This window comes from Argopecten irradians, chromosome 7 (genome assembly GCF_041381155.1).
Source record: "Argopecten irradians isolate NY chromosome 7, Ai_NY, whole genome shotgun sequence".
NCBI lineage: Eukaryota > Metazoa > Mollusca > Bivalvia > Pectinida > Pectinidae > Argopecten > Argopecten irradians.
Genome location: NC_091140.1, coordinates 33,878,415 through 33,902,771, shown reverse-complemented (window position 1 = coordinate 33,902,771; position 24,357 = coordinate 33,878,415). Strand labels below are relative to the sequence as shown.

Genomic DNA, 24,357 nt, shown 5'->3' with positions numbered 1-24,357 from the left:
TCAATCTTGTGCAGTGGCATCTGGCCTGTTTGGGATTCCAACTCGAAACAAGAGATGGAGGTGCCCCTCAGACAATTGGTAGTAGAACACATGAAACGCTAGAACACCTTGGCCTCACTATATATATAAACTAAAACATACAAATGAAAAAAAAAAAAATGGATTGAGGCTAAACAATTACAAGGGTAAGAAAATAAGGATTTTTGCAAAATATGCATAAATATCATAAATCAAAAGTTTTCAGAGATATTCTATGTTATATATGTAGAGTATATAAGTAAAACCTGCCTTAGCGACCATCTCTGTATAAAGACCACCTGCTTAATAAAACCACTTTTTGAGTCTCCCAATTGACTGATTTCAAGATAATTCAACTTGTGTATGAAGACCACTTGGCTGTAAAGACCATTGTTGCTCTGTATGCTGGATGGTCTCTATAATCAGGCTTGGCTGTATTGTGTTCCATGATGGCCATAGCTATAGAGAGACTTTGGAAATCACTTAACAACTCTGATAGCTTCAATGATTTTCTTGCATATTTGTTACGGATGAGATTTTATTTCATGTGCGACAAGCTTTTCAATGATGTGGAAAAGTGTAAATTGTCGTGTACCAACATAAAGACTTGGGTAATCTGTTACAATCTCCGAAATAATCTGTTATGATCTCCGAAAGTTTCACTGTAACAAAGACGTTGTGGTGTTGACGATGATCAGATCAATTTCGCACGACCAATCTATCACACAATTGAAAACACTGTTGTACGATCAGTGACAAGGAAATCGATAGGCTATGGACGTTTTACTTTAGCAGATAAAGCAAGTATTTGTTCAAAAACGAAACGAAAGGAAACATCGTAATGACCATTATCCATGGGTGTTTGCGAATCCCATGTAAGTTTTATGAATGAACTTTTTGTGCGTAGCATAAGGCCCCCATGAGTGGACACAAACACAGCTTGGTTTTTCAGCGTTATAAATATATAGTAAAAAGGAATTTAAATCTCCAAAATGCCTTGGCTTCTTGTATGACTTTAAAACATGAGATTCCGGTGGTGTTAATCCCAGTGCTGTGAGAACTAGACTGGCCCAGGTCATATTTCAACTGTGCTTGTTCCTCTTAAATCGTTTGCGGGACATCATCGTTTGATTGTCCCTTTGTTTAAATCCATTAAGCACATTACTGAGATTTTTCCAAGTTGACATAACAGACTCAATAGGCGTTTAAGTGGCATAGCTATCGCTTGTTCATCTCCATGAAGACTATCGCAGACTTCTCATCTCTGCTCACCACTGTTAGATGATCAAGATCGAATGATAATCTAATTTTGAAAACAAGAGGTGACTTCATTATCAGAGGGATAAATGGAGATTGGGTAATTTGGGGTTTGTCTTTTATTTAGTCTGATGTATACATAGCAAACTGTTGTCTTGTTCATATTTTGTTCCCATGGTCCGGGACTGATCCCTAAGGACTGTGTGAACGATGCAAATCAGTGGGAATGAAAGGACAAAGCATGGTGTCACAGAAGAAAAAAACTCCTTCAAGTTCCAGAAGGATAATACAGGTTTTTTCAAGGTCAAATAATATGACCTTTTGATAGTTATCAATATTCAGAGCTACCTAGGCATGTAACAGTCAATTTAACAATACGAAAAATAACCAAACATGATAGAATGAAAAAATAATTAAGATCAAAAAGAGAAAAATCAAACAATGTGCACTGGTTAAAATCCATACCTCACACTATCTTTCAGTAGGTCTCAATAATTTCAGAATTTCAAATAACAAAAAAAAATCAATATTTGGCTTAATTTTAAGAGAAATGGGCCAAATATGGGTTATATGTCTCCCCATTCATATGCATTAGCTGCAGCTGGTCGTATACCCAGGTCATTTAGGATGTATTTAGGTATAGGTGGTGAATTAAGAGTTCTTGGAGAGAAACCACCAAACCACAGTCACCACCGAACAACTACCGGTACTGTATGATATGCCCTACATGGGACGCAAAGAAGAAACCCTGAGATGTAGGCCAATTGCAAGTGCTAGTGATAATCTATTGGAACACCTTAATCACTCAGCCACTGAGTGAATATTATAACAGGGACAGTTTGATATGATATATTATTAGAAATGCTTTGTTAGCTATGTTAAAATCTTGGCTATCAAGGTAATTCAGAACTTCCCTGTTATGAAACCCTTTTTCATGAATTCATATGTTTAAGTTTTGTTACAAAGATCACTATCAGAGGAAGTTATTAATATGAAATCAATATAATCAAGCACTTTCTTGTATGTGTCATATGGAAAGGAGTGATTTCAAATTGTTCTGAAACAATAAAGCACATGTTTATCTTGTTAAACAACAAAATACATGTGTAGGTGTATATCATTTAATTCAGGTCATTTTTGACTGCCCCGTGGGTGGCTAATCAAACTTGGAGAAAACTTAAGGTGAAAGTCATAACACTCTGAATATCCTTGTACATTATACAGGTATGCTGACTCTGCTGATTTGGTATACATAACCTTGAATTACAACGCCCACTTCGAAATGTGTTTGTGGTTTTGATCACAGGATTCTTTACAAATATATGACGTGTTGGAACACTCGTATAGACCTACCTGTGAAAACAACCTGAACAGGGAATAAACGGTACTGTGTGGTACCAAGTGTTATTGTCAAATATTTTAAAAAAGTGCACTATTATCGTTCACAAAATTCAGTTGTACATGCAATCTGGTTTATCTTCTATAGTGACTCCACAATTCGTTTACTTTTGTTTAACACTCAGAGTCATTTTAGGATGTACCAGATTCAGAAAGTGGAGAAAGGCCAGAGTACCCCGAGAAAAATCACAGACATGCATTCAGTACCTGGCAATTAACTGCCCCGTATCAGGATTTGGCCCTGTAACCATGCAAGAGGTGGATACATGATATGGACTCCATGAAGGCAGTAAAACGGCAGCAAAATATTAGATATATGTAGTCCTGTAGACAGTAAAGAAATCACTAACAGAGATTGATCTTAACGATGATGATTTAGATAGTTTATTTTTATACCCCTCCAGAACTAAATTGCATGGGGACAGAGGATACACAGTATTACATTATGTCCATTACAAATCTGTTCTTGCACATAGCCTAGATTCTGACTTGCCTATTTAATGTCCTAGTGCCAATTGTGCCCCCCCCCCCCCCCCCCCCTCCCCCCCCGCCCCCCAGATATTTAGTCATTGAATGATTCAAGCCTCTCCGTAGTATCTGGTGGCTAAATCAGAACACCACATCAATGGAGCTCTATAACTATGTCTTCTATTGAATCCACAATACTAGTCTGAGAGATATTGTAGAAGAGTTCAAGCCAAGCGTACCTTGGATATTATTGAACTGACTCTACCGACTGAGCTGTATTATTTATCATGACCCTACATTTTATATTGCAACACTTCAGATGTGATCGAGAGCTATTTTGTTTTAAATTAGATAACACTTCCCGGCCTTATATACTGTATAAAAAGTAATTTGTCTACTCCGATCTACATAGAACAATACTCTGGGAAGAAGGACAAAGGCACAGACACAAGAGGAAGTTTAATTTTACTCGACAAACTTGGTATGTTTACCTGTGTGGGACTTGGTATTCAAGTACTTATATGCATATGTACATGTTGTTCGTGGAAACTTAGGGTAGGGCTGGAGCCTTGGCAAATATCCAGCCGGCATATATAGAATGTGTTCAACTTTGCATAAGCTAAGCACAAGCCCCAAATACGGCAATAGCTTTTCACACTCAAATCTATCTGCCAATAGTTTTATTTACCCTTTCAGTCAGCTATAACCAAAATCGTTTTTGAAGATGTGATATAATTCTAGAAAGTGCAATAATTTAATATGAAGATTCTGCCATATGAAATGTGTAGTGGTTGTTCTGATCTAGTGCCATCGAAATGCATATTTTTTTTCTGAAATGCTCGTGAGCATTGCAGGTGTTAATTGACAAACTGCAAGATTGGTTCTAAAATATTGTTGCCATATATAAAGGATGCAAACATGACCCTTGATATAGAGGTCTATAGGTATAATTGTGTAAATATATGGTGTATAAGGGCTTGGGTTCCAGAAAGAGTGGATTTGTATCCATGAAAAAAAAGGTGGAACTGCCTTTTGAGAGTGCCATAGCCAGGTGACATATACATGCATGGCAGTATAAATATACCCATTTCTTTGAAAGGAATTTATCTTTATATCTTTATTTATGTGCAGGGAGATATGGAAAAATGATTCAATTGTTTTTATATTTCTTGTAAGACAGTTGAAGAAAAAGCCTTCAATAACCTGGTCTATGCTTTGTACTGTATGTATGTGTACTTATATATTGGGTACACCAGTGAAGAGTGTTTGCGTTTGTTTAGGAAGGCCTTTAGCCATCAGGTCCCTTGCCAAAAAGTATATGTTGTTACACTTGGAATAATAGATAATTAGTGGATTGTAGATCTGTTTACATGTGATACATCTTTAGGGATCTTTGGGGTGTGAAAGATGGGTGTGAAGCTGTTAGGGGGTGCTGGGGGAGGGAGAGGATGGGGATGGGAAGGGGTTGCTGGGAGATTAGAGGATGAGGGTGGGGACGGGGATGCTGGGGGAGGTGCTGGGTTGAGTACAAATGGATGTAGGGTTTGGTAATACCAACAGGTTGATGGGGAAGGGATATCTGAAGAAAGTTAATGGGCAGGAAACTACATTACTATTACCAAGTTAAGGTTTTTAGGGGCCATGGTTTCTGTGTATAATAATGAGGGTATGTAACTTGTACTATTGATGTCACCAAGTTACCAACTAGATTTTTTGAAAACAGAAAAAAAAATGAAATTTTTATTTTACAAAGGTGATAGTCATACTCTCTTAAAACAAATACCTCCTGCTAGATTTTAATCTTCAGGGTGGTCGAAACTTTTTGAAGTTTTAGGTGTTTGCTCCAAGTCTGCACAGTGGGTCTGTTTGAAGAGCCAGGGAGCTCATAACGTTTGCACTTCAGGGCTGATATTTAGGTATTGGTTACATGTATCAGGCACTTGACTGATGAACTTGTGCTTCTATCGGTTTGAACTTAAGAGATTATCTCAAACTTGTAAATGAAAGTGCAATGTTTGGTTTTGAGGACAACATTGCATAAGTGTCCATGTTAGTTATTTCTTTTGTAACATATCAAATGGCTTGTTTTTATTTTACTTATTAGCCAGAATCATTAATATAATGATGTAGATAAACAGGTGTTGTTTTCATTCTGACATATATATAATCAGTTTTGTTTGATTTGAAATAAAACAAGTATGGAAATGATACAAAATGCATGTATATATTTTTAGCCCACCATCATCAGATGGTGGGCTATTCAAATTGCTTTTTGTCCGTGGTCCGTCCGTCCTTCCGTCCGTCCTTCCGTCCGTCCGTCCGTTAACAATTCTTGTTATCGCTATTTCTCAGAAAGCACTGAAGGGATCTTTCTCAAATTTCATATGTAGGTTCCCCTAGGGCCCTAGTTGTGCATATTGCATTTTGGGACCAATCGGTTAACAAGATGGCCGCCAGGCAGCCATCTTGGATTTTGATACTTAAAGTTTGTTATCGCTATTTCTCAGAAAGTACTGAAGAGATCTTTCTCAAATTTCATATGTAGGTTCCCCTAGGGCCCTAGTTGTGCATATTGCATTTTGGGACCAATCGGTTAACAAGATGGCCGCCAGGCAGCCATCTTGGATTTTGATACTTAAAGTTTGTTATCGCTATTTCTCAGAAAGTACTGAAGGGATCTTTCTCAAATTTCATATGTAGGTTCCCCTAGGGCCCTAGTTGTGCATATTGCATTTTGGGACCAATCGGTTAACAAGATGGCCGCCAGGCAGCCATCTTGGATTTTAATACTTAAAGTTTGTTATCGCTATTTCTCAGAAAGTACTAAAGGGATCTTTCTCAAATTTCATATGTAGGTTCCCCTAGGGCCCTAGTTGTGCATATTGCATTTTGGGACCAATCGGTTAACAAGATGGCCGCCAGGCAGCCATCTTGGATTTTGATACTTAAAGTTTGTTATCGCTATTTCTCAGAAAGTACTGAAGGGATCTTTCTCAAATTTCATATGTAGGTTCCCCTAGGGCCCTAGTTGTGCATAATGCGTTTTTGGATCGATCGGTCAACAAAATGGCCACCAGGCAGCCATCTTGGATTTTGATAGTTAAAGATTAATATCGCTATTTTCTCACAAAGTACTGAAGGGATCTTTCTCATATTTCATATGTAGGTTTCCCTAGGGCTCTTGTTGTGCATAATGCGTTTTTGGATCGATCGGTCAACAAAATGGCCGCCAGGCTGCCATCTTGGAATTTGATAGTTAAAGTTTGTTATCGCTATTTCTCACAAAGTACTGAAGGGATCTTTCTCATATTTCATATGTAGGTTTCCCTAGGGCTCTTGTTGTGCATAATGCGTTTTTGGATCGATCGGTCAACAAAATGGCCGCCAGACTGCCATCTTGGAATTTGATAGTTAAAGTTTGTTATCACTATTTCTCAGAAAGTATTGAATGAATCTGTCTCAAATTTCATATATAGGTTCCTCTATGGCCCTAGTTGTGCATATTTCGATTTGGGACCGATCGATTTACAAGATGGCCGCCAAGGAGCCATCTTGGATTTTGATAGTTGAAGTTTGTTACTGCTATTTCTCAGAAAGTACTGAAGCGATCTGTCTCAAATTTTATATGTAGTATGTTTGCAAAAGTTTGAAAAGCAGAGAAAAGATCCCTCTTTCCATTGTCAGACATAGATCATTCTTTGGTGGGCGCCAAGATCCCTCTGGGATCTCTTGTCATTGTATAAATTCTTTTCAATTTGAACATAGCAATTACTGTTTTATATTCTATTTATATGGTTTATCATTTTGATAATAGTCTGTAGGGTCATTAAAGGATGTGTGCCTGATTAGGAGGTTATGGAAAGCATGAGTACCAGGAGAAAAACCACTGATCTGAAGTCATAAACTCAAAACCCCAAAGTTGAGGCCAATAAGGCAAGTTGTAATATGTTGGAATACTTTGATTTGGTTTGTTTAGTTTTACAGCCAGAGTCATTTAGATACATGTCAGGCATCATGGTGGAGGAATACAGAGAAAAAAAAGCAGCTTCTCATGAATAACTGGCAACTGCGCCCCCCACATAGATTCAAACTTTTTACCCAGAGGTAGCTATAGGGGCTTGTGGTAATATATGTCAGAATGTCATAATCACTACTACTGGCCACTGAAGCCTCTGTCGGAACACCTTAACCATTATGCCACCTTAACCCATTTTGATCAAATTAGAAAAAAAAAGAATATCCTTTAACTGTATGGTATGCTTGATGTATGATTGAGAAATGATTTAGTACATGAATGTGTTTGTAAAAGGGTTGAAAATGTTTAATGTCTACCACTACCGGTATTGTATATTGGGACAGAGGGTAGATGAAATGAAATTTCTCAAGAGTTGAAAAAGTTCATAAAAGCAGACAAATCTGAGCATGACAGTGTTTTACGAAAGATTTATCGTTATTTTTTAATAGATTAGAGTTGCACATCACATGTCAACATTGTAGGTTCATCAAAAAAGTATGTAAGCGATACTAGACTTGTGTATATGTGACCGGCTGCGACATGTTTACTGTTATATAGACTTATAAACTCGCTGAACCACGACCTAACAATGATTACTGGATTTCAAACAAAATAAAATGGATGATGCATTTTGTGGACAATAAACAAGAAAAAGAAACACAATATTTTGTTCCGACATGTTTGTGGTAGTCAGGTAACCCTGTTAGGATTTTATGAATAAATCCGTAAAATTTCCATATGTAACGATAGACGGTCTACAACAAATTGTAATGACAGTCTTTGTAAGCTGATGTTATCTCTACAGATTTATACCACACACTTAATATTAACGATTTATCTGTTGATGTTTATGTGCTTTGTTAACATATGTATACACAGAGAATTCTGAAACAGTGACATGCTTGAGTAATTTGTTGCCATTGAATGGGAACTTGAAACCATATATTTTTTTCTAATTTGATACAATATTGATGTTAAAACAGTGTTAATTTGTTATCGAGCAAAGATGTCTTTTTGATCAGAAACACTTTTTTGTGCTACTACATTGCTTATTTCATATAGAAATTTTGGAAATTTCATTCCAAAGATTAAGGCAGGAGTCTTAATGATATTTTTTTTTTCATTTTGATTTAATAGTATTCATATATCAAATCCCAGACTTTCAACTCTACTGTTCTGATTTAGTTTTGTGATGAATAGAATATTCAACATTCAAGGTTTGTTGGATAAAAATTACATCTATTTTAATTTGTATTGTTAATTTGAAGGCTGAATGAAAGAAAATTTGACTTCTTTAATTACCTTTAAATTTTGAAAAGGAATTAGGTATAAGTGTGCATTTAATCTAGCTCTCTCAGAATTTATAGATGTTAGGGTACATTTAATCTGGCTATTTCACCCAATTCAGGGATCCTTATAGGTCCTCCAAATATGACTATAAATCCTCTACGTATTGCTTTATTTCACACGATTTAAAGATGCTCCACCGCTGACAAATGGTATTTTTTCACGACAAAAACAGGAGCAGACGATTTAGTATTATTCTTCAGTTACAAAAGTTACTTACTTTACACCATTACCACATTGAAAAAGATTGAGCTCCTTTTAATTTTACTTCAAGATAAAAATATCCAAAATAATTAATTGCATCTCGAAAAATTCACTATACACTAGTACTATACCTTATATGGAATGAAGTAATGATTGCACATGCACCAAAGGCAAAATAAATTATTTTTTTTTGTGTTAATTAGGCATAAATATACACGATTAAACACCAATTATTGTTCAAATTATGAATATCATTTATGCTCTGTCGGCGGTGGAGCATCTTTAAAAAAAGCCATTCAAATTCTCGAGTTAATAATTATCAATGAGTATTGTTATATGTTAAAAAGCGGCCATGTACAAAGCTAAGTTTTATGTTAACAGAACTTAACCAACCAAATGTCATTGTTGTAACATTTTCAGTAGGCATCAGCTCTAGATTGTGGACAACTAATGTAAAACTTGTCGACAAAAGCATATTGATACAATACATGCTATATACCAATGTGAGATTTATTGAACAATATGTATTGCAAGGTTGGAATACAAACAACGTTCCAGTCAGTATGACAGGAGAGAGGTTGGCAATTTGATTAATGAGGAAATTAGGTTTAAAGTTTTTAGAACTTTGAGGTAATACATAGAGGGTAACATATTGCTGCAACTATTTAATTTGAACAATATTCTCATTCTTACCTTCTTATTCCCAAAAAGATAAATCATAATTGAGAAAAAAGAATTAAACTTGTTGTTTATACTATATACTTAATTTTTTCTCTGTTTGCATATATATAGAATTCATAACTTTATCATTTATAATTAGTTTTGTTCAAGAAAATCGGTGAATTTAGTTCAATTATTGTTCAAATTACAATGCTTAGTGTACCCATCCTAAATATGTATAAGGTATTTGTAAAACATTCATTGAAACTTGCATAAAATACCACTTTTTTATAGTGTGTTTATATCGGTAATATTCCTTTTCAAATTGCTCACGATTCAATAGATAAATCCAGATGGGTGTGTTATCAAGTTCCTTCTGTCAGTTTGAACAGAGATTGACAATTGCATAGAAGTGCATGTAAAGAAAATTATAAATGGAGAATTCAGGCCAGGAAATTCAGTAATAGTAGATATGGATGGTAACAAATCGGGAAACGTAATTTAAGGTTAAAGTTTGGCTTCAGGTGGATTTACAAAACCTATTATGTGAAGGCCACACAAGCCTCTATGTACAGGGATCTTCACATTATATAAGAACAAATGCCGAAGAATCAGGATTTGTATTTCAACTCAGTAAATACTCAAATATGCTTGTGTATTTCCAAATCTAGATAATACAAAAAGCAAACATATGTACAATGCTATTGAATATAAACGCTATGTTAACATGTTTGCAGTATGTCTGACTATAGAGCCTTGGCTTTTGTACTCTACATTCGCTTGGTAGTGATCCACGTATCGTGTCAGTTGAACATACCTTACATAGCTTACTGTATATTATATGTAAAACCTGGCATATTTTAAACAGCTTGTTTAAGATAGAAAGGTATTTACTATTAAATATTTCAATAATAAAAAAATGAATTGATTCCCATTGAAATTTGTGCTGTAGGGCAGATCAAAAATCCAAAAATAAATTCAACATTTAATAATTTATAAATTAATTGATCTGGATCAAATAAGTTGCCTGTGAAAAATGTTGACAAAGAAATATATGATAAGCTCAGTAATCCCTATATAATCACAATAAAAATGATATATTTAACACTTCTAAATCTAACTTAAGAGATCAAAATGTTTTTCGTCATTGTATTAAAATTTTTTGAATATTTAATATTTAGTCTGTAACTTATTTGGAATGTTGTCGGTAAGTCGTATATTTAAGTACTTGAATAATTCGACCACTTGACTTTAACACTTTGGCGGATAATTTGTTTGCCTCAAGGAACAACCTTCTTAGACAGATTAAAAGGTGTTAATTACTTCAAAATATGCTAAATATGAAAGTTATCTCCCCCTTTCTCCTGTGTATTGGCAGAACTAAATTCTAACCTCTGTCTTAATAGCAGAAATTCTTTGGTCAGCAGAAACAACAATACATGACGACACAGGGCAAGAATGGTTTCCAATTTCACCATTCATCAGACTTTATATAAACTTTTTGAATGAGTTTCTGAGTTATTAATTGAACTAAATCACCTTTTCTAGCTTAGATGGAAACTTGCTTGCAGATAACATTAGAGTGACCAAAAATGAATGTACCAATTATATAATAAAGGTATTTTACTTGAGACTGATGGCTAGTACAGTCATACCTATATATAAAGGACACCAATATACAGGTGTCCTTTATGAAGTAATCATTGTTGATAGTATATGCTATCTGCAAGGTTACTTTGTATCCTTGCTATGTTCACTGACCTTATAGTTAAGATTTTGATGCAGCAATAAAATTTTGATATCTTTTCTTGAGTTTCTCTTGAACATTTAGTTGTAAAGTTGAATGCAGTAAATGTACAAATGCATTTTTAGATAAACTCCATTATTTAAAATTGAATATTGTCACTATGTCTTACAAATTAGGATAAAAACAAATTATCAATGTAATTGCTTGAAGGAAAATCACTATCGTTTTTAATTCTGAAAAAAACACCACCTTCATTCGTATTTCGGATGTTCCGATCCATAATTTTTCTACCGTAAGTTATTATAGTAATCAGCACAACCGACTTATATGGTGCTTTGAAAATGGTTTGAAAACTTTCACATTAATAGCCTCTTTGTTTTACATAGATGTATAACTCATTTTTATTGCATTGTTGAAGTCATTTACAGTTGAATATATATATTGAAGATAAAATTGAAAAAAAACATTTCATTGATTTCTTGATCTTTACAAACACCTAATTTGGTCAGGGATATTTTGATATATCCTAGGACTTTATTTTTTAGTAAAATATACAAAGTGCTGATAAACACTTTTACTTATCCTCTATGAGGTGAATGGTAACTGATATACGATTGAAATCCCAGGTAAATCGAGTCGGCGGCCAATGGTATAGACCTGTTCTAGGGACCCGTATATAGACAATATATATAGGTTTTTCCTGGGGTCAGATAATGTTATGTATACCTCAAGTTATCCAGGTCATTGATACACCTACATATCTGCCGAGGTAGACACGTAATAAATATTCAAACAGATTGAAAAATCACAGGTAAATTTTACCTATATATTATGTCCCATCACCTACCTGTGCTTAACGAGGTTGTAGGTGTGAGTGGATTACGTCGGGGCAGATTTGGTCGGTCAGTGTTTTCGTACCATAAGGAAATGTTTCAGACTGTACCACATTGTCCACTGAGTGCACAATTATTCATCCTTTGTCATCTCGAAAGTTGGGGAAAACTCTGTAGATCTTACATCCATAAGGAAAGTTTAAATGTCTGGATCGCCCAATGTTGATATTTAATGAATGGATGGCCGTCCATCCCTTTATCAGCTGAAGTGTCGAATTAGATCGACGGAAAACGACATGTCTGGACACGTCGCTTTGTTTCGATATACATTATCAAGCGTATAACAGTTGTTGATCGTAGGACCCACCAATATCTCCTGTTTATTTCATTTTATATATAAATGATACAAGCCACGCTTGGTCACTGTTCATATTTACTGTAAACCGACTGGTCACACCTTGTTTGGCTGGTCACTTTATCAATTGTTTGTCAATAACTTCTAGGTGTTCTCTTAAGTGGATACATAGGAAGTTTGTCATCTTTTGAAGTTTGAAGTCTGGCGTGATGGCTCATTATATTAACGGTATACAAAGCTCGTCATCTCTGCCCACATATCTATATAACATTACATACCATCAAAATTGTGTCAGAAAATTGTCTGGAATTTAAGATATTTGGGATTTATATCATATTTGATATAAGGTTGGTTGGTTGGGCTTAGTGAATTTCAGATGCAATTTGAAGAAAAAAGGATTGCATTTACTTTTAATTTTAAATATTTCAGTGATAGAGATGAACAATTGGATTAAGATAACAATCAAATTTGTCAGAATTATTGGAATATTCTAACTGATTTTAATAGATGAAAATTGAACACTTGCATGTGTCAAAAGTTTAACTGTTTTTCAATTTGTATTTATTTTGGGAAGCCTGATAGTAAAATCAGAAAAAGGAAAAAGTGCAAGTCAGAATAAACATAAAAAACCACCTGCATTGCAATAAATTGAAAATGTGTAGATTCAGTAGTCTATTAAAAAAGATAGAGATATAAAATAACGACATTTTGAACAACTCAAGTTTATATTCTGATAATGAGCATTGAAGACAATCGCTATTTCTGTTTGTGTACGTTCTTCGTTATCAGAATATACTCAAGTCCTATCATTTTGGCCATTCACACCTCCTTCACAGGAGAGCAAACAAGGGGAGACAAGTAGGATGAAGTGAGATAGCAAACAGAATCTTGCTTACAATGTTCTCCAGCAATTAAAGTTTTAGATAATATAGCAGAATTGGAGCAGTAAGGGGCCGGAATGCTTATCAACTGGAGCTATTTGATGGCCAGCATTATATGATGCATTTCACTTTCACTTTAAAGTGTTGTTTTGACTCCTGTAGATAATGATTCAATAATTTTTTAGATTAAATTGAATCAGAAATTGGTACATTGAAATGCTTTGAATACCCTTCATTGAATGCACAATACTCAAGGTTGCAGACCAAATCAACAGATCACCAAAGAAATGCATTCAGGAGTTGGAGGGGCTGGTGCGACTTACTTATGTAACTGGGGAAGATAATATCGTTTAATAGCCCACTATAGATTAGATACAATCCAAAGAATTTCGACCCGCTGTATCGACTGCTTAGCAATGGTGTTAATTTATTAAACGATGAATAAAGAAGAATGTTTGGAGATACATAAATTAATGCATGCCTCCATTGAAATTTTACAGGAATGTTTAAATATAACATATGTCATGGCCTGTGTAGACATTACACAGTGTTATCTTTGTAACACCAGAAAGATAAATAAGTCTTAGATCATGTGACGTTTCACCCAGTGAAACGACTGTCGGCCATAAGTCACTGTGCGGTCTCATTCGTATACAAAGAGCCAGATGAAAAGGAAATGTTTTGAATCTTGCCCCTCATTTTGATTTATCCTTTGTACATTCTGGGATGAGTAAAATAAATATGAATGCTGAGTTTTCTAATACTTTTTGTGTAATCAGTAACACCCGTGTATTTTGACAACCTGTATTTTCTGGCCGAATTCGTGAGGTTTTTTTTATGCTCTTTCTAATCTAGCAGTGCATTCAGACAACCTGTATTATCTGACCAAATTTCTGAATCGTTTCAATGCTCTTTTTAACCTTTAGCACTGTGTAATTTGACTACCTGTTTTATCTGACAGAACTCCTGATGAGTTTTTCAATAATCTTTCTAAGCTAGCATGCATGCATTTTGACAACTTGTATTATCGTACCAAATGGTAATGTGATAGTGTCTAAGTCTGACTCCAGAGTAATTTGAATTTTAACATAACATCTTATTTCTTAGGGCTGTACATCAGACTAGGCGTTGAACCTTATATCAGTTCCTGTGTTTATCTGTTTGTTTCCATAATTGTTCACAATAGTTGCCTCAAAAAGCTATAGCTAATAGGCTTACTTGAAATAATGCATGGTAATATATCTGATGGTATATAATTAGGAAGATATGTTATAGGGGTTCAAAATTTTCCTGAAATAAACAAGATGCATATATGTCTTAGATCCTAAAGGAGTCCAAATTCAAAAAGAAATAAGGGGTCTTTGAGTTGTATGAAGTCCGTGTCTTATTCATCTTCTTTTTCCGACGCGACTTAAACCATTTCCTCGAAAACTGTTAGTCGGATCGCCTTGAAATTTTGCGACGCTATTACTGGTGACTTGCAGATGTGTCAACTGATTTCATTTTTTTCGACCAGCATCCAAGATGGCTGTCGCAGCCTTTCATTGTTCAACATAAACTGCTTATAGATATTTAACTACTCTTCCAATTTGCCTGGAATCAGTTTCAATAGTTTAAATCAGATTCTAAATTTTTGAAGTGAAAAATACCATAATTATACAAAAAAAAAAAAAAAAAAATTCTTGACTGTGTCAAATTTTCTACCTTGTTCTTGGAGTTCAGCAGGGATCCATTTTAAGTCCACTTTTATTTTTGTTGTGTTTTTCTGATATAAATGAAATATTGTTTCCATTGATCAAAAACGTTATGTAACTAAATTTATCTACCGGTAAAACAATGTCACATCATCATTCAGGGGAGGTCACTCTTGTCAGATTAGGCTCAGTGGTGATTGGGGGAACTTAATGTGACGACACCCGCCACAATTAGATCTTGTAAATTTTTTTTTTGTATTAAAAAATGTATAGAAATAAGGTAAAAAAACTTTAAGTAACTGGATAAAATGGATTTTGTGTTAATATAAATGTATGGAGAATTTTTACTTTGGCCTGGTTTCTTGGATTATTCTTATTATTATAAGTAAAAGTTGTTGGCGTTTACCGTAGGTGTATTGGCTGTTAGGCCGAGACAACATCTACATTACGTTTTACCCCCATTTCAGGGAGATTTATCTGAATCCCTTCATCAAAGGAGAAAAATCTTGTGTTGACAAAGATTGTGGATAAAAACAAACATTTACATCTTTTGGAGTATTTAATAAGATGTATTTATTAAATTCTCTACTCTTCGATCTGTCCAAAGTTCATTGTAGTCTGGGCTCGAGTTTATATCTAAGTAGGGTTAGTTTTAAAGCCAAGATAAATGAAAGCGAAAGGAACATTTTGTTTAAACCACAACAAACGAAGAATTTTTCATATACCTACAATAGATTAGAAAGTGCCTTTTAATAGGCTGGGGTGTGTATTTAACAGGTAAGAGACACACAGACATTTTTACCTGGCCGGTTGTGTCATTTATCTGGGAACTTTTCCTGAGATTTACCTGAAATATTTAAGCTATCATCGAGTAAAGGCATCTTAATTCAAGCCTTTGATACTGTACTTTTACAGACTAGGTTTTATCTTTATAATTTGTCTTGGGGGATCTGGAGAAGGGTATTTCTCATGAACTGTTACAGTATGTAGGATTACCCTCCCACTGTGGGGAATCAGCTGGTATATATAGGGTATATATATAGATGTGGTCAAAAAAGGACGTTAGTTTTCATACTGACAAATTTAAAATAAAGAGACCATTGTTGAATCCAGATGTTTTCTGTGAAATAAAATTTAATTTTTATTTCAATAAATTTTAATGTATATTAAACTTAATATATCAGTCTTTTCCAAATTAACATAGGGTATTTGCCCTAATTAATGGCCGGGCGCTTCAAAATTTAAAAAAAAGAGGCATTTATTAGTGAACCATAATATAAGCTGTGGATGAAAAATGTCACTATATTTTAACTCTTTCTGTGCTCATTACACATTAATCTGTTACAGTTAAGATGCAAATGCCTTTTAACCTTTGAGACACATTTTCATGTCGTGATTCTCATGTAAAAGTCTCACAAGTTCAAGTAATATGGGATATAATGCTGATGTCAGAGGCATTACGTATTGTAAAACATTATTAAATCCATGGAAAAGAACTCCTTCTCCAGAAAAGGGGAGGGGCGCTTATAAATAGGGTAAGTGGTGCTAATTTCAACAAATATGATACCTAATAATCATAATTAACATTAAAAATTTTACTGCAATTTTCATTTAAACTTATATTTACTGTTGGCTTAAAACATTCGGATATCACATCCTGATTAATAAATAAGTTTATTTATCTTACAGTTATATTGCTTGTAATTTTCACCATCACAAATTGTCATAAAACATGCAATGTGTGAATATACGATGGTTCAGATCCATAAAAGCACCAATATACTATTGACATAGTGGTAAATGTCGCATGAAATAACTCACATTTTGAAAGAACCGCCACAGTCAATGCAATGTTTCAAACTTTTGGGTAATATTGGAAAACCGAAATGCGTAACGTGATCTGTGATACCCGTATAGATCGGAACCTCCCGAGTCACATGGTCAATGTTGGCTGCCCAGAACAGATCAGTACAGTTCGGACATTTGTGAGCTATTTTAGATGTGTACACATTAAATATCAATATTTAAAATAAATTTAACTGTTACCAAAATTTACAGCAAGTCACAGACCATAGAACTTTCAACCTTTAGGCATGGACCAGCTCCCCAATAAACACCTCATTTTAATCTCATTAATGTGAGGCAGCTGTCAGTAACAGAAGTGGGAGGTATATTTTGACCTTAATGACCTACACTATCTGAATTTATATCAGAACAATGGGGATCAACAATTTAATTCTTTAATTAGAAGATGCAAAAGTTGGCGTTTGGCAGGGGTACCCAGTGTTCCTGTTGAACTCCTTAACACAAGTACATTACCATATGAGCACTATAGTACTATAGGCACAAGCTGGGTGGTTTGTCTCTGGAACTCCAGATTTCGTTCAGAATTAATACCAGTTACCTCTCATATCCTAAAAAGATGACAATTGTCATATGTTTATAGGATGTGAACAAATCCATCAAAGAAACTTGAAAATGAAGCGTTGGATATATACATGCCTGCACCACTCACATGCACATGCAGTACTTTCGCATTGGAGAGTTCGGAAGGGAGGGGAAGTATTGAGTAATAATTTCCCACCCTCTGTAATCTGTATAGACAAAAACAAGTTGAACACACAGGTAGTTATACACAAACACCTACAACCACACCAACCACATGAAAGGCAGGGCTGGTGGAACGGAAGCAGAAGCTCCGGACCACAAGGAAATGTTGTGAATGAGGAAACAGAGTGCATATTGGTTAATTCTCACGAGCTTTAACTGCCAATAATCTGGCAGCTATAGATTATGACTGTGTTACACAACTACCGGTACTTCAGGCCAACATTAATACTGCCTGCAACATGTGGCTAAGGAGTCTGGTTAAACCGAGTATTGTCTGTGGCAACGGAAAGGGATGGGGGATAGAATATAGGAAAAGGGTGGAGGGCTTATGCTGTATGTATGTGTGTGGGTAGGGGAGGGGGAGGGTAGTGGAGGGAAAGGGAGGAAGAAGGGATAATAGATAGAGATGATAAGGAGAGGGATGGATTCTTGGAGGTGCATTCTCATTAGTTATGGGAAGTTCAGATCAATGAGCTGGCATCAGGCAGCAGTGGCATCCATGGTGACATGTTGATGTCAGTGTCATATAAGTATTAGATCTATTCTATAATTATCTGGCGCTTGGATAAATCATAAGAATCAAATCAAAGGTTTCACAGGTCAACTGTCTCATGAATATAGAAAAAACAAACAAAAGTGTTATTGTTTTTGGCGTTTAAATCTTATCCCTACAATATATGTCTGCATGGTTCTCTGTATCAATTAAGGGAATTCTGATGATCATCTGTCAAGGTCAATGTCTTAAACCCAATTTTAAAAGATCAGGGTTACAACTAAAAGTCTGATTTCTTGTTGAAGTTAAAGCAAAGCCACATACAAATGGAACTACCTCACTTAATTAAAGTCAACAGCACAGATCATAGGGCCAGATGGCTAATTTAAGGTCAAGGTTATAGCTAATAAGTGTCTGAAGGCGGGCCAGTTTGGAGGTCAAGGTCATGTCAAAAGTTCAACTGGTACTGGTCAATAATTAGGTCACGGTTACATCTAGTATACTAGAGGGTACATGACATCATGTAAATGTCAAATTATTCATGGTTTCAAAGGGAACTTAATGACTGAAAAATCTTCATTGGCTGTCACAGAATTTTTTGTTTCCATAAACAGTAAGAAAAATGTTGTCTTACTAATCTTCTGACCAAGCTGATATTAATCAGTGCACTATATGTGTATTTTTTAACAAAGCATGACAATTTATTGACTTGTGCCCTATCCGGGCCTCGAACTCACGATCTACGGCACCCAATCGCCTAGCCAAACACACCTGCGCCTTCTACCACTGCGCCACATCCACATCCCCGCACAGTGGTAGAAGGAGCAGCTATGTTTGGCTAGGCGATTGGGTGCCGTAGATCGTGAGTTTGAGGCCCGGATAGGGCACGAGTCAATAAATTGTCATGCTGATATTAATCAGTGCACTATATGTGTATTATAATCAACTTAAATATAACTGTGGAGTAATTAAATGATTGCCATATAAATATTATTAAGAAAAAGTGAATCCAAGTATATTATAGAGTTTCACAAGTTACTTATCACTTTATTACCTGTGCTACAGGTAAACTTGTCCTAGGTGATGTCTACAGGTACAGTACGTCTGAGGTACATTTACCTGCGTTAACGAGATAGAGGTGTAACATTGTTGTGAAAAAGTCTGTCATGGCTTGCCAAGGGCATGTCAAACCCATTCTGATGTTTGTTTCTTACACGCTGTTCAAATCTCGTTTCAACTTTATCACTTTATAGAAATAACTTCAAAGTACGGAGGTGACAGAATTGATATTTGATTTGGCAGTAAAGGGTAGAACTTGTTGGTATATATACATCAGTTCAATGACGCTGTTATTGCCTTGGAGGAATAAATTGTCAATTTATGAACCGGCCTTATTGTTTTAAGATGTAATAAAATCGTCAGTATATGGAGTAATGACAATATATCAGCATTGTCTACTGAAGGTTTATAGGGTTTGGGGGATTCTGGGTACTCTAATTACAACTTTGAGTAGTTTTCTGCACCCTTATAAGGTACACTATATAGTGTAAGGAAAATGATGTTAAAATTAATCATCATGACACTTATATTCATTTCTTTAGTGTTTCAGTTATTTGAAATATTATTGTCCCATCTATAATGTGTAAATTAATGCAGTTAAATTTTGTTGAGTCACAAGACGGTAGCTTTACTTGCACAAGTCAAGAGTATTTGTGTCTGTCAGAGAGAATACTCTTTTGTGATGGTCAGTTGATGACAATAGCTTGACCATCGCTTTAAGATCAAACTTGTTCATCTCAGAGTAAACAATTTCCATATGCATCTGACAATTTAACAATCCAGATTTTATGTTACCATATACCTATCCCTAGAAATGGAAATTTCAAGTGCTCTTTTAAAGGTTTCAAGTTGCGTTGAGTTATAAAAAATACAAGAGATATATTTTTGTTGTAGTCAGATGTGGTTTAATCATTTTAGGCAATTTTACCCTACACATGTAAGAACAGCAGGAGTGTCTCGTTAGAAAAAATTATTTTAGATGACACATCTGCTATTTATGGTATTAGCTAGTTCCTGAGTCTTTGTTCTTCAAACTTTTGTTTTTCTTTCATGTTTATCCTGATTCACACAAACTGGGCTCAAAATAAAGTCACAATAAAAAACAATTGGCTGCCAGGAAGAGAGCAGGACTACAAACAGGAAAGGCTTGGTGTCTGTAAACAATTCTGACTACATCACAACCTATTTAAGTTCTACTTCCGTTCCCATTTCCAAACTATAGACTGACTTCAAAAACAGTTGAAATCAAAAGGTCAAAGTATATGATAGGAAAATCCTGCTCAATTTAAAGTAAAAAAAAAGCAAAATTATGGAAAAGTTTTTTAATGTGTTTGAGTCATTTTCAAATGAGACAATTACATGTGTACATCCCAGTATCCTAGTTCTACTTATAAGACAGAGGTCAAATGTCAAGGTCATCAGGAAGAGAATTCAAATTTCAGTGTCATTTTATGTCCAGAAACGTCTGTAAAGCATTATTTTCTTTTAACCAACATGAATTGTAGAAATGTTCTAATTTTCATTTCATTTAATTATATCAATTTGACCTTGACCTTTGGGCTGATTGGTTTGACATCCTATTAACTGGGCCAGAGTCATTTAAGGACATGCCAGGTAGAGTCATTTAAGGACATGCCAGGTTTAGGAGTTGGAAGACCCAGAGAAAAACCACCGACCTGTGGTCAGTACCTGGTAATTGTCCAACATGGGATTCAAACTCAGGAGGTTGGAATAGCTATAGGCTTGTGGTTATATGCCGGACATTTTGATTACTTGGGCACCTTGGCTCGCGACCTTGACCCATATTTGTAAATCCAACAAATGATTATCTAAGTGACTGCATACATATTAACTACGTGATTTGAATTAAAACATTTTTTAAAAACACTTTAAAGATGTTATCTTTTGCATTTGATAAGCTACATCTGTTTATCAGTCCATATTCCGGAATACAATTGAATGGTAACTAAGAACTTATGTATTCAAATGTATTTGTGATGTGCCAGATATGCAGGCCTATTAACACTATTACCTCTTTATTTATCTATGATATTCTTTTCAAAGTCATTCTTTATTTTTATAATGACACTTTTTATAATACATTTACTTCTTAAAAGCTCAGTAAACTATAAAATTGTATTTTCCATACGTTGGCTGATTCCAGGTATATCGTATTAAGTACAGATTCTGTGTCTCATTTCAGTCTAGTAAGATCACTCGCTGATCAACAATCAAATTGAGCGTAATTCCTTCTAAGTATGTGATTGTCAGTAGATTTGACCTTAGATTACTGATGGTGTATTTAAATTGAATTCATTATCGCCGTGATTTGCCTCTCGCGATAATGAGCTAGATGGGTATCTCAAGAAAAATAAACGCCCTCTTTTTTTAATTGTTTTTTTCCCCATTATTTTGGACTGAACTTGGTTATATTTGTGTGCACGGTTTTTCCCAACGATAACGGTTAACAATAGACCCATAAAATTGGTGTAAGCAACTAATTCTTGATTTGTGATTCATTGAATGTTAAAAAGAAGAATTTTTGATTATTCAGGTGAGATAACGAGATTGTTGATTGCACCTGTAGAGACAGGTGTATTAATCAACATGAGGTAAATATTCTTTATTTCTGATAAGTGTATTTATATCATTTCTGGAGTAAAACAAATATTGAGGAGAAAAGATACTTATTTGGATGTTGTTCATTTGAATATAAGCAAGATGCACATATATAAATAAAGTACTTGATTTAATCAATTTGTTTGAATTTTAAGTTGTTTCTTTTGTGCGACCCTTTGCTTTGGAAGGCCTGCATATATGGCATAGTACATCTTCAAAAGTAAAAAAAAAAAATTAAAAAATGTGTTATTAACTTTACTTGGAATAGCCAGGACCATTATGACGAGATGACCATGTAAAAGCTGTTCTGGTGGCTAAATCACATGATCAGTCATGTATATATCCTAATCTTGTGTTTAGTCCATTGTGCAAGATCTGCATACAAACCATTTATCATGATATAAAGGCATCATCCATTCATGGTCAAACTCCTAACAATTTTGGTAGAGTAGAATCCAACTAACCACAACAGCACAGACCGAAATATTACCTTCTCTTGTAAGAATCAATTAACATTTTTAGATTCTGTTTCTACTTAGATAATGTACAGTAATATTCAGACAACTTTACTATCAAAGAAGAATTGCCCATTTAAGTCCAGTGAATATTTAAGGATATATACCATATCTACTGCTATCTGTAGTGTTTAGACATTTGATGAGAACCCGTGTTGTTTTACTGTTTACCATTTGAGACCCCTCCCTCTGAAGGGGACACCATTGTTCAGTAGTGAATCCCAGGGTTTAGCCCCTACACCAGGTAGACTCTCTTTGATCTGCCGATCTGTACCAGTTAATACCTGTTGTACCTGATTGGCTGTAACGGTAAACCAATCTGAATGTGTATCACAAGGACACAGGTACAGCTAGTTCAGGGGCAGCTGACCGCTAGTGACCATAATATACCTGTGATTGATGGGTTGGGGATGTATAGTCTAAACTCTCCCTCTTTGTTGTACCTAATACATATATTCATGTAACCCATATATTTGCCCTTAGCTAGCTATATAGGAGAGGACAGCCATACAAAAATGTGTATTTTACACATGGATCTGATTTTGATGTGGGCTATAGCTACTATAAGCTTTAGAAACTGATCATTTATCTGATCTACAAGGGTCCTTGACCATAAGTGCATGACCATGGCTGCAGCATTCACCAAATTACAGTTCACTAACAATGTACGTAGTAGGATCATAGATTAAAATAAAAAGCTAAAATGTTTGGTCAATTTTTCTTTCTGAAACATTAAGATCATTATTAGACTAAGTTATAGTCTTTTTCCCTACAGGATCGAGTGGCAGGTTACAGATTTTTTTACAAATGAATGACCTTGACCATCGTTCATTACTGGTACCTTGGCAGATTGACCTTGACCTTCACTCAAGGTCACAGAAAGTCAGAAATCAAAAAGGCTTTCATCAAAGACTGCAAGAGACCAGTATTAAACAAATTTATTATTAGTATACATGTACTGAATTTTCATGTCTTTGTTGTAAAGGACTTTTTAAAAGTACTGATTCATTAGGGTCTTCATTGTCATCGTGTTTTGTCCGTCGTCGTGCGCCGTCCGCCGTGCGCTGTGCGCCGTGCGCTGTGCGCCGTCCGCCGTGCGCTGTGCGCCGTCCGCCGTCCGCCGTGTGTCGTGCGTAAGACTATTTATACAAAAGCCTACTCCTCCTTCATCCTTGGATGGATTTCATCCATATTTGGTTTGAAACATCATTGGGGAAGGACAATCATATTTTATATAAATGAGCCTGGTCCGACCCCTAGGGGCTGAGGGGTGGGGCCCCAAAAGGGCAAATTTTCTTAATTTAAGCTTTAAAATCCTACTCCTCCTTCATCCTTGGGTTGATTTCATCCATATTTGGTGTGAAGCTTCATTAGGGAAGGACAATTATATTTTATATAAATGAGCTTGGTCCGACCCCTAGGGTCAGAGGGGCGGGGCCCCAAAAGGGCAAATTTTCTTAATTTTAGCTCTAAAATCCTACTCCTTCTTCATCCTTGGATGGATTTCATCTATATTTAGTGTGAAACATTATTTGGGAAAGGCAATCATATTTTATATAAATGAGCCTGGTCCGACCCCTAGGGGCTGAGGGGTGGAGCCCTGAAATGGGCAAATTTTCTTAATTTTAGCTTTAAAATCCTACTCCTCCTTCATCCTTGGATGGATTTCATCCATATTTGGTTTGAAACATCATTTGGGAAGGACAATCATATTTTATATAAATGAGCCTGGTCCGACCCCTAGTGGCTGAGAGGTGGGGCCCCAAAAGGCAAATTTTCTTAATTTAAGCTTTAAAATCCTACTCCTCCTTCATCCTTGGGTTGATTTCATCCATATTTGGTGTGAAGCTTCATTAGGGAAGGACAATTATACGTTATATAAATGAGCTTGGTCTGACCCCTAGGGTCAGAGGGGCGGGGCCCCAAAAGGGCAAATTTTCTTAATTTTAGCTCTTAAATCCTACTCCTTCTTCATCCTTGGATGGATTTCACCTATATTTAGTGTGAAACATTATTTGGGAAGGGTTATCATATTTTATATAAATGAGCCTGGTCCGACCCTTAGGGGCTGAGGGGCAGGGCCCCAAAAGGGCAAATTTTCTTAATTTTAGCTCTAAAATCCTACTCCTTCTTAATCCTTGGATGGATTTCATCTATATTTAATGTGAAACATTATTTGGGAAG

The 24,357-nt window shown here is 35.4% G+C and overlaps 2 protein-coding genes across 8 annotated transcripts in view; one reads left to right on the top strand and one right to left on the bottom strand.

Annotated features, from left to right (window-relative positions):
- The window catches only part of LOC138328229 (calcium uptake protein 3, mitochondrial-like), a 138,845-nt gene that overhangs the window by 6,760 nt on the left and 107,728 nt on the right, over positions 1-24,357 (top strand). The gene's annotated exons all lie outside the window — the stretch shown is intronic.
- LOC138328232 (fibroblast growth factor 10-like) overlaps positions 1-24,357 on the bottom strand; it is a 117,136-nt gene that overhangs the window by 17,874 nt on the left and 74,905 nt on the right. Inside the window, exon 1 of one of the 4 annotated variants that reach the window (XM_069274944.1) lies at positions 11,962-12,171. The exons of the other annotated variants lie outside the window; for them this stretch is intronic. The gene's annotated coding sequence lies outside the window, so the exon portion shown is untranslated. Of the gene's footprint in view, positions 1-11,961; positions 12,172-24,357 lie in introns of those variants that run through there. 4 annotated transcript variants of the gene reach the window in all.